The sequence below is a fragment of the Thermobia domestica genome, chromosome 12 (genome assembly GCF_964235325.1).
Source record: "Thermobia domestica chromosome 12, izTheDome1.hap1.1, whole genome shotgun sequence".
NCBI classification, from domain to species: domain Eukaryota; kingdom Metazoa; phylum Arthropoda; class Insecta; order Zygentoma; family Lepismatidae; genus Thermobia; species Thermobia domestica.
Genome location: NC_137465.1, coordinates 149,854,343 through 149,868,390, shown reverse-complemented (window position 1 = coordinate 149,868,390; position 14,048 = coordinate 149,854,343).

Sequence of the window (14,048 nt, the reverse complement as noted above, 5' to 3'; positions counted from 1 at the left end):
GTGCAGTGGCGTATCCTGAGTTTTGATGTTGGGCATGCAATGTTCCAATACTACTACTTCTACTACCACTATATTATTATTATTATTATTATTATTATTTGTAAAACGCTCCAGCACTCCTTTATGGTGGAACATTCTACCTTGCGGCGTAGAATAAACTTTACATCTGTTTCAGTATCATGATGATGATGATGATGATGATGATTGGTGTTCTGCCCGAAGGCAAGTCTTTGACCCGAAGGTCCCATGGTGTTTTTCCATTGCCTTCCATAGGATGATGATGACGTCCTAAGGATGGGACCTACAGCTTAACGTGGGATCCGAACCACTTGTGTCTCCACCGGGAATCGAACACGGGACACCTTGATTACAAGGCGACAAGCGTAACCACTCATTCACGGAGGACACAATATTGAATGATGAAAAGAAATATATTTTGTTCAAGTGCAAACAGTACACTGTTCGAGAAACGAATGTTCCACCGTCAATTTCTAACTAGTTTTCAAAATCACTTTTATGCTTTAAAATGCTTGCACTTCCTCTCCCGCTAATAAAATAACGTAGTTCAAGTATATTTTTACTAGGTAGCTATTGAACGACTTGAAAATACACACTATTCACTTGGAAATACAACTAAGGAATAATATAATCAATCCAAGGGTTAATATAATCCACCCAATAATCAGTCCAATGCTGTGCTGAATTTGCTTCTCCAATTTAAGCTCTTAAAAAAAAAAAAAAAAAAAAAAAAACAGAGACAGTGGTAAACCAAATAAGTTGGCAACTGTGACTGAGGACATGAGGAAGATTGTCAGCGAGGACAATCATCCCCTTTCTCAAAGAGGGACACCTTCGAGCAGGCAGGCACATTGCGCTTTTTTTCTCTCCCTCTCTCTCTGTTTCGTTTGACAAAAGAGCAAAAAGAATGTGGATGCTCCAATCGTCCATGTAACGCTGTAATGAAGTCCCAGTCGTCATTGCATTTCCTCTTGCCCCTCTCGCCCAGAAATTTACGAAACTAATGGATACTTTCTTATATATGTTCCTCGCTACGTTCCAGCGGTTTCTCAAGCATGTATATAACTCCAAAGTTTGTTTGTTACATTGGTATGCACATCTATAAGCGCATCCTAATAGTAATGCGGAATTAATACTTGAAAAAAAAATAGTTTGGGAAAAGAAGGGAGTTCAATGCTCTTTTGCGTTACTCTTGTACCCACCATTCTCTGAAAATATAACATGTTCAAAAAGAGTAGATTATCAGAAAATAATTAGAATTATGATAATACTCACCAATTACTTGAAAAGAAAATCCACTCTTCTGGTCTTCTTGCAAAATTCCTCGGTGACTTTGTAAAAGAATGAATCTTGCTTTTCATTTCTATTAGAAGATCTTTCTCTATAGACATCATCGCCAAAGCCGAAAGACGTTCTTGTCCTTGAGAATTTCTCTGGAATGTTTTTATGCGATTCAAGGCCGAAATTAACGTTCCACTGATGATGTAGTTGAAGGTATAACTCTAATTAATGCGCACAGTTTGTTAAGTTCTTGAAGGCCAGTCTGTAGACCATTTGAAACTAGAAGTTGTAAATATCTCCCAAACTCCTTCCCACAAAATTATCAGAATTATAGACACCCTTAAGCTCGGCTTTCAATCGTACAAAATCAAAGAACTTTGCGTACATTTTCTCTAATTGCACAAACTGTTGTTCTGGAAAATCTTTTGAAAATTTTGAAAATTTAGAACAATCAAGAAGTTCCAAAAAAGACATTTCTGGCAGTAAATCAAAACGGTGCTGCAGCTGCAATATTATGGTGTCATATATTTCACAATAAAGCCTCTTGAATTCCTCCTCTACTGATAAGGAATTGGCTTGCTTTCGACGTTTTGTCGGCGGATCATTAGATAGTAAGGTGTCGCGCCAAACTTCTTCAAAACCATTGTTGCGTTTTGATGACAGTCTCTCCTTCAGTGTCAGTATTTCTTTTGAACAATACGCAATGTCTAAAGACTTGGACTGTAAGATATTAAACACTACACATCGGTGAAAGTGTATATGTCTTGAAACAAATTTAGAAGAAAATTAAACTGAAAGTCATTTAACTTTGCAAGAAATCCGTCTGCCTCTTGTACGGTAATACTATCCCAATCCCCAGGAGATTCTAAGATGGCTTCTAATAGTTCCTGGATCTGATCTTTGCAGTTAGCAATAGTTTGCACTAATCGGCTAGAAAAGTTCCATCTCGTAGCTGCAAGTCGTGGGAATCTTTTCTTAACAAATGTGTCCAACATATTAGTTCTTTTTGTTGAAGAAGAGAAAAATGCAGCAATTCCATTGATCGTAACGAAGAATATGCGACAAGCACTAATAAAGGAAACGAATTGTGACAACACAAGATTTAGCTTATGCGCGTAACAATGTATAAAAATCGCCTCCGGAACAATTTCCCTTACCCGCTTCTGGATTTCACTTATGTCACCTGCTAACACTACAGCCCCGTCGCACAGTGGTCCGAATAGCGAAAAAGGTGGACAAAAGTCATTTTGCGAAATGCAAGTTACAGACACTAAAGAGTTGTAACAATCATCTTCGAGAATCACTTCATGAGAATGACATGATGTATGCTGTACGAGTATGCTGCTAAAGGCGTGTATGCTGTACGAGTTCAAACGGGTCAAACGCCGTTGCAGCGAGGCGGAAGATATGCCAGCCCTTTGATTAGGGTGTCGTGACTACGCGGACAGTGCAGCGGTGATTTAACAAGTTTCAGGATAGTGACGAAACACTCGAAGACGCACCACGTGCCGGAATACCAACACGTGTACAAAATGAAGATCTTCAGGCAGCAATTGAGACGAACAGTGGCCAGACATGTGATGAACTGGGACTACAATTCAGTGTGAGTGGAGAAACCGTTCGGTAGCTCCTCCATCAACTTGGGGAGAACTACAGTTTGGGTCGATGGGTCCCATATGATTTGACTCCGGGTCAGAAGGCAACGCGAGCAAATACCTGTGTTATTCGCTGTCTCGTCGGAGGAAGGAGCCATTTCTGGACAGAGTGTTGACATGTGATGAGAAGTGGGTCCTGTACGAAGCTCCGCGGTGCCGTCATCATTGGTTAGCATCGAATATGTCGGTTCCAAAACAGCCGAAATCAGCACTGTACCTAAAGAAGATCCTTCTGTGCTTTTGGTAGACTGCTCGCAGCATCGTGCATTGGGAATTGCTACCAACTGGTCAGAGCATCAATGCAACTGTGTACTGTCAGCAGTTGAGCCGTGTTCAAGAAAAAGTTAAAACTCTGGAGCCAGCACTTCTGAATCGCAACGTTGTCCTGTTACAGGACAATGCTAAGCCCCGGATGAGCCGGGATACTATTCTACACCTTGGATAGGAATCACTATTGCTTCCACCATGCTCTTCGGACATTGCACCGTCCGATTATCACCTGTTTCATTCCTTGGACAATCACCTTAGAGGACGCCAGTTCAAATCCCTAGTAGAGTTCCAAATGCACTTGATACCTTCGCCTCACGACCCACCAAATTCTACCGCGATGGAATCCATGGTCTTCCAGAACGTTGGCAGAATGTCGTCGATGCTGTATTTTTAATCTTCCATGTACGCCTTAGGTGACATATCGCTGTTCGAAGGTGGTGGGTGAAAAAGTGACAGAACTTTCTTGGTTACTTTTATAGCATTAAGGAATATTGATTAAAAAGAGAGTAATAAGAAACAACTTCTCCTTTCCATTGTGTTGCATTGTAATATACGAGTGAAATTGTGTGTTTAGTCGTGTACGAGTGTATATACAATTAAATTTAGCGAATTCAACATAATTTAGGTTTTAGGATTATTTTGTATAACTGGAGTGTGGAGTAAGTCTAAGTATTGTGTTTTGATGCGTTCCAAGAAAGTGAAAACCACCTAACGGCCACGTACATGTTGCGGGAAGCTGCAAAAGCAAGTATTTCTTTAAATGTCGTAGCATATGCTTGTATTTACTGTCTTATATTTTCTAAGAGAAATAATACACCCTGTTTCAAAAAGAATATACGTATTACGAAGAATTATTTTGTTCAAACTATCGATCGCTGCTCCTCGGCTTGACCATTGGGGAAACGATGAGTTGAGTTGATTTTTAGTTTAGCGTCCCCTTCAGCAGCGAGGCTATATGAGACGTGGACCTACTGATTAACGTGGAATCCGAACCACATGAGCTCCCGCCGGGAATCGAACCCGGGTCTCCCACGCCAAATGCGCGTACGCTAACCGCTTAGCCACGAGGGAGCTCGCCATTGGAGAAACGAATACATAGTCTAGTTTATATTAATAGCCGCTAGATGTCAGTTGTCTTCTGTTTTGCTTGGTAACCGTCATATGTTTAAAATGTCTGCTCCGCAGCAGAAATCATTTTGTGTTCTCGAGTTTGCGAAGTGCAATTCCGTGTTTACAGTGCAAAGACGTTTCAGGTTGAGGTACCAAATTGATCCTCCGAAGGGGTGGAACATTCGCAGATGGTATCGACAGTTTGTAGATACAGGATGTGTATGTGAAGGAAAGAGTCCTGGCCGCCCTCGTGTTCCTGAAGAAAATGTTGCACGAATTCAAACTGCTTTCCAACGTAGTCCTTCAAAATCACCTCGTCGTACCAGTCGGGAGTTACAAGTGCCGACAACAACAATTTGGCGTGTTGTGAGACGTCGGTTGGTTATGAAGCCGTACAAGTTACAGCTGTTACAAGCTCTGCGTCCTGATGACAAACGCAAACGTTTGGCATTTTGTAACGAGATTCTGGATGCTATTAACAATGATAACACTTTTGCACAACGCATCGCGTCCAGTGACGAAGCGACTTTCCGTGTTAGTGGTCAGGTAAACAAACAAAATGTTCGAATTTGGGGCCTACAGAACTCACATGCAGTCATTGAACATGTACGAGATTCGACCAAAGTCAATGTGTTTTGTGCGATATCCCGATCATCTGTTTACGGCCCATTCTTCTTTAATGAAAACACGGTTAACAGTCAGCAGTATCTCGCTATGTTACAAAATTGGTTGTTTCCGAGGCTGCACGAAGACAACTTCATTTTTCAACAAGACGGGACACCTCCTCACTGGAGTCGCCAAGTGCGTGAATATCTGAATGAAACTCTACCGAACCGTTGGATTGGTCGTCAAGGAGCTGGCGACTTAGCATGTCTCAGCTGGCCTCCACGGTCACCGGATTTCACACCCTGTGACTTCTTCCTGTGGGGTGTCGTTAAAGACAACGTTTATGTACCACTACTTCCACAGAACCTGGAAGAGTTGAAGAACCGGATCCGTACTCCCATAACATCAGTGACGCAGGACATGCTTGCCCGAGTATGGGAGGAATTTGAGTATCGATATGATATTGTTCGTGCCGCTGATGGAGGACATATTGAACATCTGTAATTTGAACTTGAGAGGTTCGTAAATATGTGTGTAAAATTTCATATTTGTATGTCTTAAAGTTTAATAAATATATGCATTCGAAATACGTATATTCTTTTTGAAATATGATGTATGCATTTAATAGCAAGTGTAGGATTAAAAATTAAGTTGTTCATCAATCCCGAGTTTCAATACAACTTCTATAACACAAACCTCATTATTCATTGCTATGATTAAAATCATTCTTTCTATTTATTTGTTTTTCAAATTTGTTATTAAATAGTCTGATTACACGGTTTTTTCAGACAGATTTTAAGATGTTCATGTGCAATGAATCAAATCTTTTCTTACATCTTATTTGTTTAATAGTACTAAAGGCTAGTACATCTACATCTAATACAAAGGGCTGGAGCTTACTTCCGTTGTTCTTGTCAATTAATAAAATATGAAGTACGATACGGTATTTTAACCGAAAAACATAGTATCCTATTAGTTATACAACATTTCGTCAAACAAAGTTTTAGAAACAACCAGGGAACTAAGATTGATATACAAATATTCAGATCATGTCTTGCCCCCCCCCACACACACACACTTTCAACGTCCAATTGCCACCAGTGGTTCGAGCCTTGTTAAAAATTATTGAATGGCATTTAGCATTGCCCGCTATAATAATGGTCGGTTCACGTAGGATGGAAAGAGATTCCTGAAACTAGGTAGGAAATATAGCTTGATTCATGTCTTCATGAGAGTTTCCTGTTATTTCAGAGGTAAACAGAAGACAACAGTTTGGCATGAATTTAGAGCACGTACCAGCAGGAAGTTTAATCTTTCCCCCTTTACTTATGGCAATCCCATTGTCCCCTCAAACGTGTCATCAATCTTCCCTTTACTAATACTGTGATTGACGTTCACCCACGTTTCACCAAGCCACATTATTTAGTCGAAATTATGCTTTAGCATTTCCCGAAGAAATCTACAATACCATAAAGAATCTCCGGCATTTCCATAAGAACTTTTCCTCCATTTATTATCTTTAATAAAAATCCCAAATTTTTAATGATTGCTGTAAGCGAACTTTTAGTTCCCTGGTAAAGTTTAGCTTCTTTGAGTGACATGTACAATTTTGAGGCTGTGGGATGTTTTTTTTTTTTTTTGTGTGTGTGTGTAATAGGTATAAACATGTCGCCTAATAGAATCCTTTTGGAAACTAATCAAATTTGTCACTCGTTTTCCCTAGTGTTTCTGACTTTGAAGACGCGGATTGATTGTCTTCTATTTCAAACCCTTCTTTCCCAATTTTTACAATAATGCTTTTGTTTATTTTTGTAGCAGCACCAGTTCTATCAACTACTTTACTTATAGGAATAAGAGGCTCTCCATTGTTCCTTTACTTGTTCGAAGTAATCTCGAACCGAACAAATAATTTCACTCGTTTGTCCTGTAATGAAAGTGCTCTTTCTTTGAGTTCTTCCTGTGGTTCGTTTCCCGCGGAGAATCTCGTCCGATCCACTGGCTATGGTTTAAAATATACAGACTGTATTACTTACACCCACAAACACGCACACAACAAATACATATATACATACATCATATTGTGTATATATATATACACACACACACAAGGACACGTATAAATACAAATATAATTAGCATAAATAGATTATTTTCACGAATCCCTTCTAATTTGTGTTATGCATAACATTATATCTGCCATAAGATCAGTTCTAAATTGGGATAGTGAAGTATCCAGAACAATGGAATTTACAACAGTATAATGTGATCTAAACTCTATATAGCGTGACAATGCGTCCTCTGGGTGCTGTATAGTATGCAGAGCTGTCCGAGGTAACTAAGATCAAATATTCTTTATATACTGGGTGTCAAAAAATTCCACCGACAAACTCCGAGAGGTAAATCCTCTCATACGAAGAAACAAAAACGCTCAGTAAACTGGGTCCGGAAACGCGTTGTGTCGGAGATATAAGGCGCCGAAACCGTGGGAAATTAATCTTCAAAGGCGTATATTTCAGAAACTATTCAACGTAGAGGGTGCGGTTTGAAAATTCACCAGCGAAGTCATATCTGCTCTTGTTAAACATGCATGTTTCATAATCTTGCAATGCCTGCGGAAGGGATTCCCCAAAGGAGCATAGGGATTCCCGGATAATCTGCCGAGTGAAGATGGCTCGAAAGACGCTCCCCTCAAGATCTGTTGTGTTTTTCTCTCAAGATCTGTTGTGTTTCGTGAAATAACAGCAGGAATTTCCTGATTACTTAACCATCTAAATGAATGATTTTACTTAGAGCCATCCCGTCAAGTCGCGTTGCCTAGGACTAAAATAAATTAAGGGTCAATAATGAAGATGAGACTTCCATATCAAACATGAAGAGACATGTGGATCGGAGATCTATCTTTGTTCGAACTTTGATTTTTCAAATCAATGATGGGAAATTATATTATGAGTACAATTTTCGAAAGTAATAGTATACGATCGTAAAAATATCTTACAAAACGATAGTTTATTGCAAAATACTTTGACTCAAAGAATAAATTACAACTTGTTACTTTTCCTGAAGAGTCTAAGTCTTGAATGAGACGGAGGCTCTCGAGCGTAGTGCTTCGAACGATTGCCTCACTTGTTCTACCTTCCCGTGGCGCAGCCTTAATTCTACTTGATCCTAAACGGGTTATTCAGAAGTCGAAGTCGGAAGATGTTCCCCGTTTTTGCAAAACACTCTTGGTCGATTACAATCTGCCTCACTTGTGAGGAGACAACCCCATGCCGTAAGCGTCGGTGGACCACCGTTAGTCAACTAGCGACATGTCCCCAAAAATTGGCGGTCCCGCAGTGATGATCGGCGGTGGTCCCACTTCCGTTTTGAAAATTATACCACCAGCGGCAGAGAAGCGACGGAACGCCAACGAACCACAAAATTATTCCCCTAAAATACGTTAAATCGCCAATATGCGTAATTTGTTTTCATTAAGGTGAGTCTAAAAACATTTTTAAAAAAGTAAAAAAAAAGTGCCCTGAGCTGGGCGCGAACCACCAACCTTAGGATTACTAGTGCGTGTACTTCGGAATTCGCCACGGAGGCGATTATGAGAACACAGCTTGTAGAGTGATAAATCGTTGACATATCTGGAAATGTGCTGACTGTATTCGCTATCCTGCTATTTGGGGTTTTCCTTTGCATTAGGTGTTTTCACAATTTCAATCACTCTGCTTCGTGTGTTATGCTGTAGCAACACCGCACGTGCCTCACTACGAACCTTCGATTGCATATTCACATTCACAGTACTTCATATTCCAAACTTCATTATTGGGCACCATCCGTATGTGGCGGTTATGCAACCACACACAGCAGGTATATAAGTGTCCACCATTTTGTATCCGTTTGAATTATCGTCTTGGTATAAGGAAGTACTGTTAACAGGTGAGGAAGTCGTCCATTCATACCCCTTTCGAGCCATCTTCACTCGGCAGATTATCCGGGAATCCCTATGCTCCTTTGGGGAATCCCTTCCGCAGGCATTGCAAGATTATGAAACATGATTGTTTAACAAGAGCAGGTACGACTTCGCTGGTGAGTTTTCAAACCGCACCCTTTACGTTGAATAGTTTCTGAAATATACGCCTTTGAAGATTAATTTCCCACGGTTTCGGCGCCTTATATCTCCGACACAACGCGTTTCCGGACCCATGTTTACTGAGCGTTTTTCTTTCTTCGTATGAGAGGATTTACCTCCCGGAGTTTGTCGGTGGAATTTTTTGACACCCGATATATATATATATATATATATATATATATATATATATATATATATATATATATATATATATATAGTCATTCAGGGGATGACCGACAGTTGCGGAACATCGACACTTCTAAGCTTAAAACACTGTCAATTCTACCTGGAAATGAAGTAATTGGCGTAATCTGTACTAAGTGAAACTGTGGGGTGTATGGAATGTATATCTGTAAAAGTTTAAAAATGAGTAGAATAATTTGACGAGAAAGGTCTAAGTTTATGAAATAAGGTGTGAGAGATATGTGAGTCACTGTAAAATTTGAGTATGTTTTGTTAAGCTCTTGTTTGTTAGTAAAAGTTAGTAAAAGTTGTATTGTTCAGCAGTCATGATGGTCAACATACAGCTGAAAGTTGTGCAATTACAGGTGTGCAGTGTGCCGTGTTTCTAACTTGCAAAAAATATAGTTAAGTGCAACATATACATTCGGGGTACTTTCGACACACACATTTGGGGCACTTCCGACAAATGCTCCCCCCTCCTTTCGTTGTGACTTTTAATAACTACATCAAAAATACTACATTAGTATTAACATAAAGAAAATAAAATATCTGCATCCTTTTTCCATTCCATTATATGAGATGCTCCTGGAATTTGAACAAAATGTCAGTAGCCATAGAGGCCGTAAAGAATGCAATGCTACTTGCTACTGCTTCAAGAGCTTTACAAGTTCCTCGGATACATTACGTGACAGGTTATTTAAAGTTAACTGCAAGAAACATTTAGGCGAACATACAGTATTTACTGAAGAAGATGAACACGCACTAGAAAAAGTTAATTATATTAGACTGGTATGGGTTCATCCAAGAAAATGAGATGTGGTACTATAAAGCGAAAGACAATAGTGCCAAACTTTTAACATCTGCACAGAAAAATAGTAAAATAGAAAAATCAAAAGGTAGTGACACATAAAAGAATGTACAGACATAAAAATGTTGCAAAACACAGTAACAAAAATGAGAAAACTCAAAAAGAAAATTATTGTGCTATCTGCCGAGGTTAGTTTACGGCAAAAACAATTCCGCTGATAGAGTTCAATGTACAAAATATTTTCATCGGTTTCACGAGGACTGTGTTCTTCATCAAGACGATCCCTTCTTTGTGTGCCAACAATGTGAAATCTCAGACAAATATGAGTACAATGTTTGCTTTTTCTTGTATGAAGCTAGCACTAATATTTTAATCTATAACCACACTTTTAGTAACATATGATTAACATAAATTAACAAATACTTTATCATGAAGTACAGAATTTTTCTGCTCTCTGCACTAGCTCACATTTAGTACATTATTTTTTAAACGAAATTCTTGTTTCATATATTTCTTGTAACTGAACGAATATTGTGATTATTCTTTCCCTCATTTGTAACTCAGTGACATTTTTAATATTTTCCGGAGCTGTAAATAAAGGTATTCTACATTCCTAAACTTATAGATTCCCGTGTTTGTTTAAAGTCTATAAACTACTTTACGAACAGTAATGTGCGTTGTGGAATTATTAGTGACACTATCATAGTATGTAAGGTTTTAATGTTGATGTCAGTATTACACAAACAACCCGTCAGTCTTCCCCATACACTTCTTCATCGTTCATTTCAATTGTGCCTCCACAGCCACACATTGCTTTTGTGTTAACATGTATTGTATCTGTCAACTAGCTGAAATAATGTACTTAATCATGGGCTATAATTCGTTTATTTAATAATTCATTACAATCTTGTAGTAGCGTTAATGTCCTTAGGTTGCCGGTATATATATTCACGTTGCCCCAAATGACCACAGGTTCCTAAATTTTGTGCCGCGAATGTCTGGATCCTCGCAAAATATTCATTGATGTGATTATATATGTGATAGAATTAATACATTTCAAGAACATCGCACACTTAAATAGAATTTCATTTTTTTTATTTCATTGAATATTTCCTTGTGGCTCATCAAACACAACGATCACTTGGAGACACTAATAATTGGAATAATTGATATTAAATAATGACAACACCTTAGCCGTACTGGAATATCATTTCTCGTGAGGTCAAAGAGGCAAGCAGTGTCGGATCAAGCCACAGGAAAGATGGCTCACCGTGTGTCCTCACCAGATGGTGTTGGCATTGTGGCATCCACACCGCACTGTGTTGTGAGAATAATTGATGAGCTAATTAAGAAAAAAGAAATAGCGCACTCCGGTCTAGATATTTAGCATTAATAGCAAGGGATGCCGATGTGATGAACACACATCGCCCAGAAGACATGAGTGCCCCAAGGCCCACTAGTAGGCCGCGGTTTCCTACCTGTTGTTGCGTGAGGAGTTTAGTTCTTAATTTGAAAGAGTTATTTCCTCTGCAGCAAAAAAAGGAAACCCCTTTCCGTCTACCAACTGAGTGAAGTAAAGAGACTAAAAATAATCCTGACATCAAAACTGATTTTTGATTACTTTTTGACCCTAGTGTCTTGATTGTTACATCGCCGAGACTATGGACGGAGTTGGTAACTTTCCATTCCAAATACATGTATGGTCAACATTATAGACAAATTTCTTAGAAAACTTGCCTATACGAGGTTTGATGGATAAATACTGAATTATTAATTGTATATAACATATTCACTATGATACAAAACCTCCCCCTTCCATGCAGTGCCATTAGCGTTCACTTCAATATATGTTGCTTGCGTATGTGGAGCACAAATCAACGCATTATAGAGCTTTGAAATTTAGAATACATTAAATTATAAAGTGTTTATTGTGAGGAGAACGGGTTGGTGGTTTAGTGTTTTGCCATTTGGTGTGTGTGTGTATTTAATATAACAAAAGGTATCACGGAACAAACCTACCACAAGAGGTATGACAGCTCGAGATGTAAGAAAATAAACTCAGGGAATGACATGTCAAGTACACACTCTTGTTATTATTTTTAATGTGCATCAGTCGAATGTGAAAATGAGAATGATCCACTTGATTCTCTGAGAGGAACGAAGAAACACCATCATACAATATGTATATGCAATTTTCTTTATATTTCACGAAATTAAATTATATTCTTGATTCAGGCCGCGGTGGTTCAGTGATTCGCACTCATCTCTGGTGTGTAGAGTCTCTGGTTCGATCCACATTCTCGCCAAGTGAGTTTTGTGGTGGACAAACACCGTATACGTGGGCTTTCTCGGACATCTTCCGTTTCCTCCTATTTTCTTCATTCCATCAAGTCGTCCAGTGTTGGGTAAGTTACTTGTAAAAGTGTAACGCGTTACAAGTTACTTTACTTTCTCTTAAAATGTAACGCGTTAGTAACGCGTTACTTGCCCTTAAAAAGTAACTGTTACTTTACTTCGAAACGCGTTACTTTTAGAACTGTTAGTAACGCGTTACTTTTAGGTCTGAAACTTTAAAAATGTGAACAAAAATTATGACTTCAATTTTCCGTACTACTATTACTACCGCTATTATTATTATTATTATTATTGCACGCTCTGAATCGCTGTATGTAAATGCAAGGACAAATTTTTACTTTATATATGAACATTTTTACTTAATGTAACATTGACAAAATGCCATACTGCGTTCCTCGTAGGGATGGACACGAGCGAGTTCGAGCGAGTTTTGTTTGACACTCGATTCGACTAGAAACAGACATCTTTGCGCTCGACCCGAGAACTCGACTCGAAAAATTTCCTCCAACTCGACTCGAACTGGGGTCGAATTTCGAGTCGACTGGAGCCAAATCCGGTGTGTAGTTTCGAGTACATTCTTCAAGTAGGCCTATATTACATAGACAGTATAATTATTATCAATGACACTACTACTACTACAACTTTTATTATTATTATTATTATTATTATTATTATTATTATTATTAATTACAACAACGTTGTATATAAAAATGAAAGATAGGCGGTTTGTATTTGAATACTAAAAAACTAGTTGATTGCAACCTCGGTAGTCGTGAAGTCTAGGAGTCAAGGACATTGTTCACGAGCTTCTGAATTTGGGTTGAGGGTCTAGGTTGAGTATTCGGGCTCGAGCTAAACACTGTTAAAAGTTCTAGGGCACTGGCCAAATATCTCCAAAACTGCTCGGCCTGGGTTTAGAATTGTCAACGACTCGAGCAGCTCGGCTCACAGCTCATTCACTATCGACCCGAACCGAGAAGTGAGCCGAGCCAACAGCTCACCCAACCGACTCGGCTAGAGCCCTCGCCTCAGTTGAGCCGAACCAAGCAAATGGCTAATCCCTACCAAGCCAGCTCGAGCCGATGATTCACCCCAAGTGAGCCGGCTCGAGCCATCTTCTCAGTTGAGCCGAGCAGAGCTGAGCTTGTTATAAAAAAATCTCTTGTGGTCTCGCTATCGAGACGAGACGAGATGCGAGCAGTGTCTCCTCTCGTGAGCAACACTAAAAGTATTCCATATTACTGTTTAGCTTACATTTCTCATGGTTTTCATTTTCCAGTGTAATCAGGCCATGATTTCAAGACGACTTAAAACTAACAAGCCATTTATCAAACTTGACTGGACTCGAAACTCGACGCGAAACACTGAATCGGCTCGGAACTCGACTCGAGGATAATACCCTTGAATTGACTCGAAACTCGACTTGAATTCGAGTTGAGTCGAGTTTTAGCTTCACTCGTACTCATCCCTATGCGTTAGAAAAAATGGTTGCTTATTATTATTCTGCTAAACTAATTATATAATAATAACAATGTTGTTATGTAAAATTAAAAATACAGAATATAGAGAAACATTACACTACTCTATAATCAACGGGATCCTAGGATAAGCAAACTGATCTGAAAGAATTCCAATATTACAAATC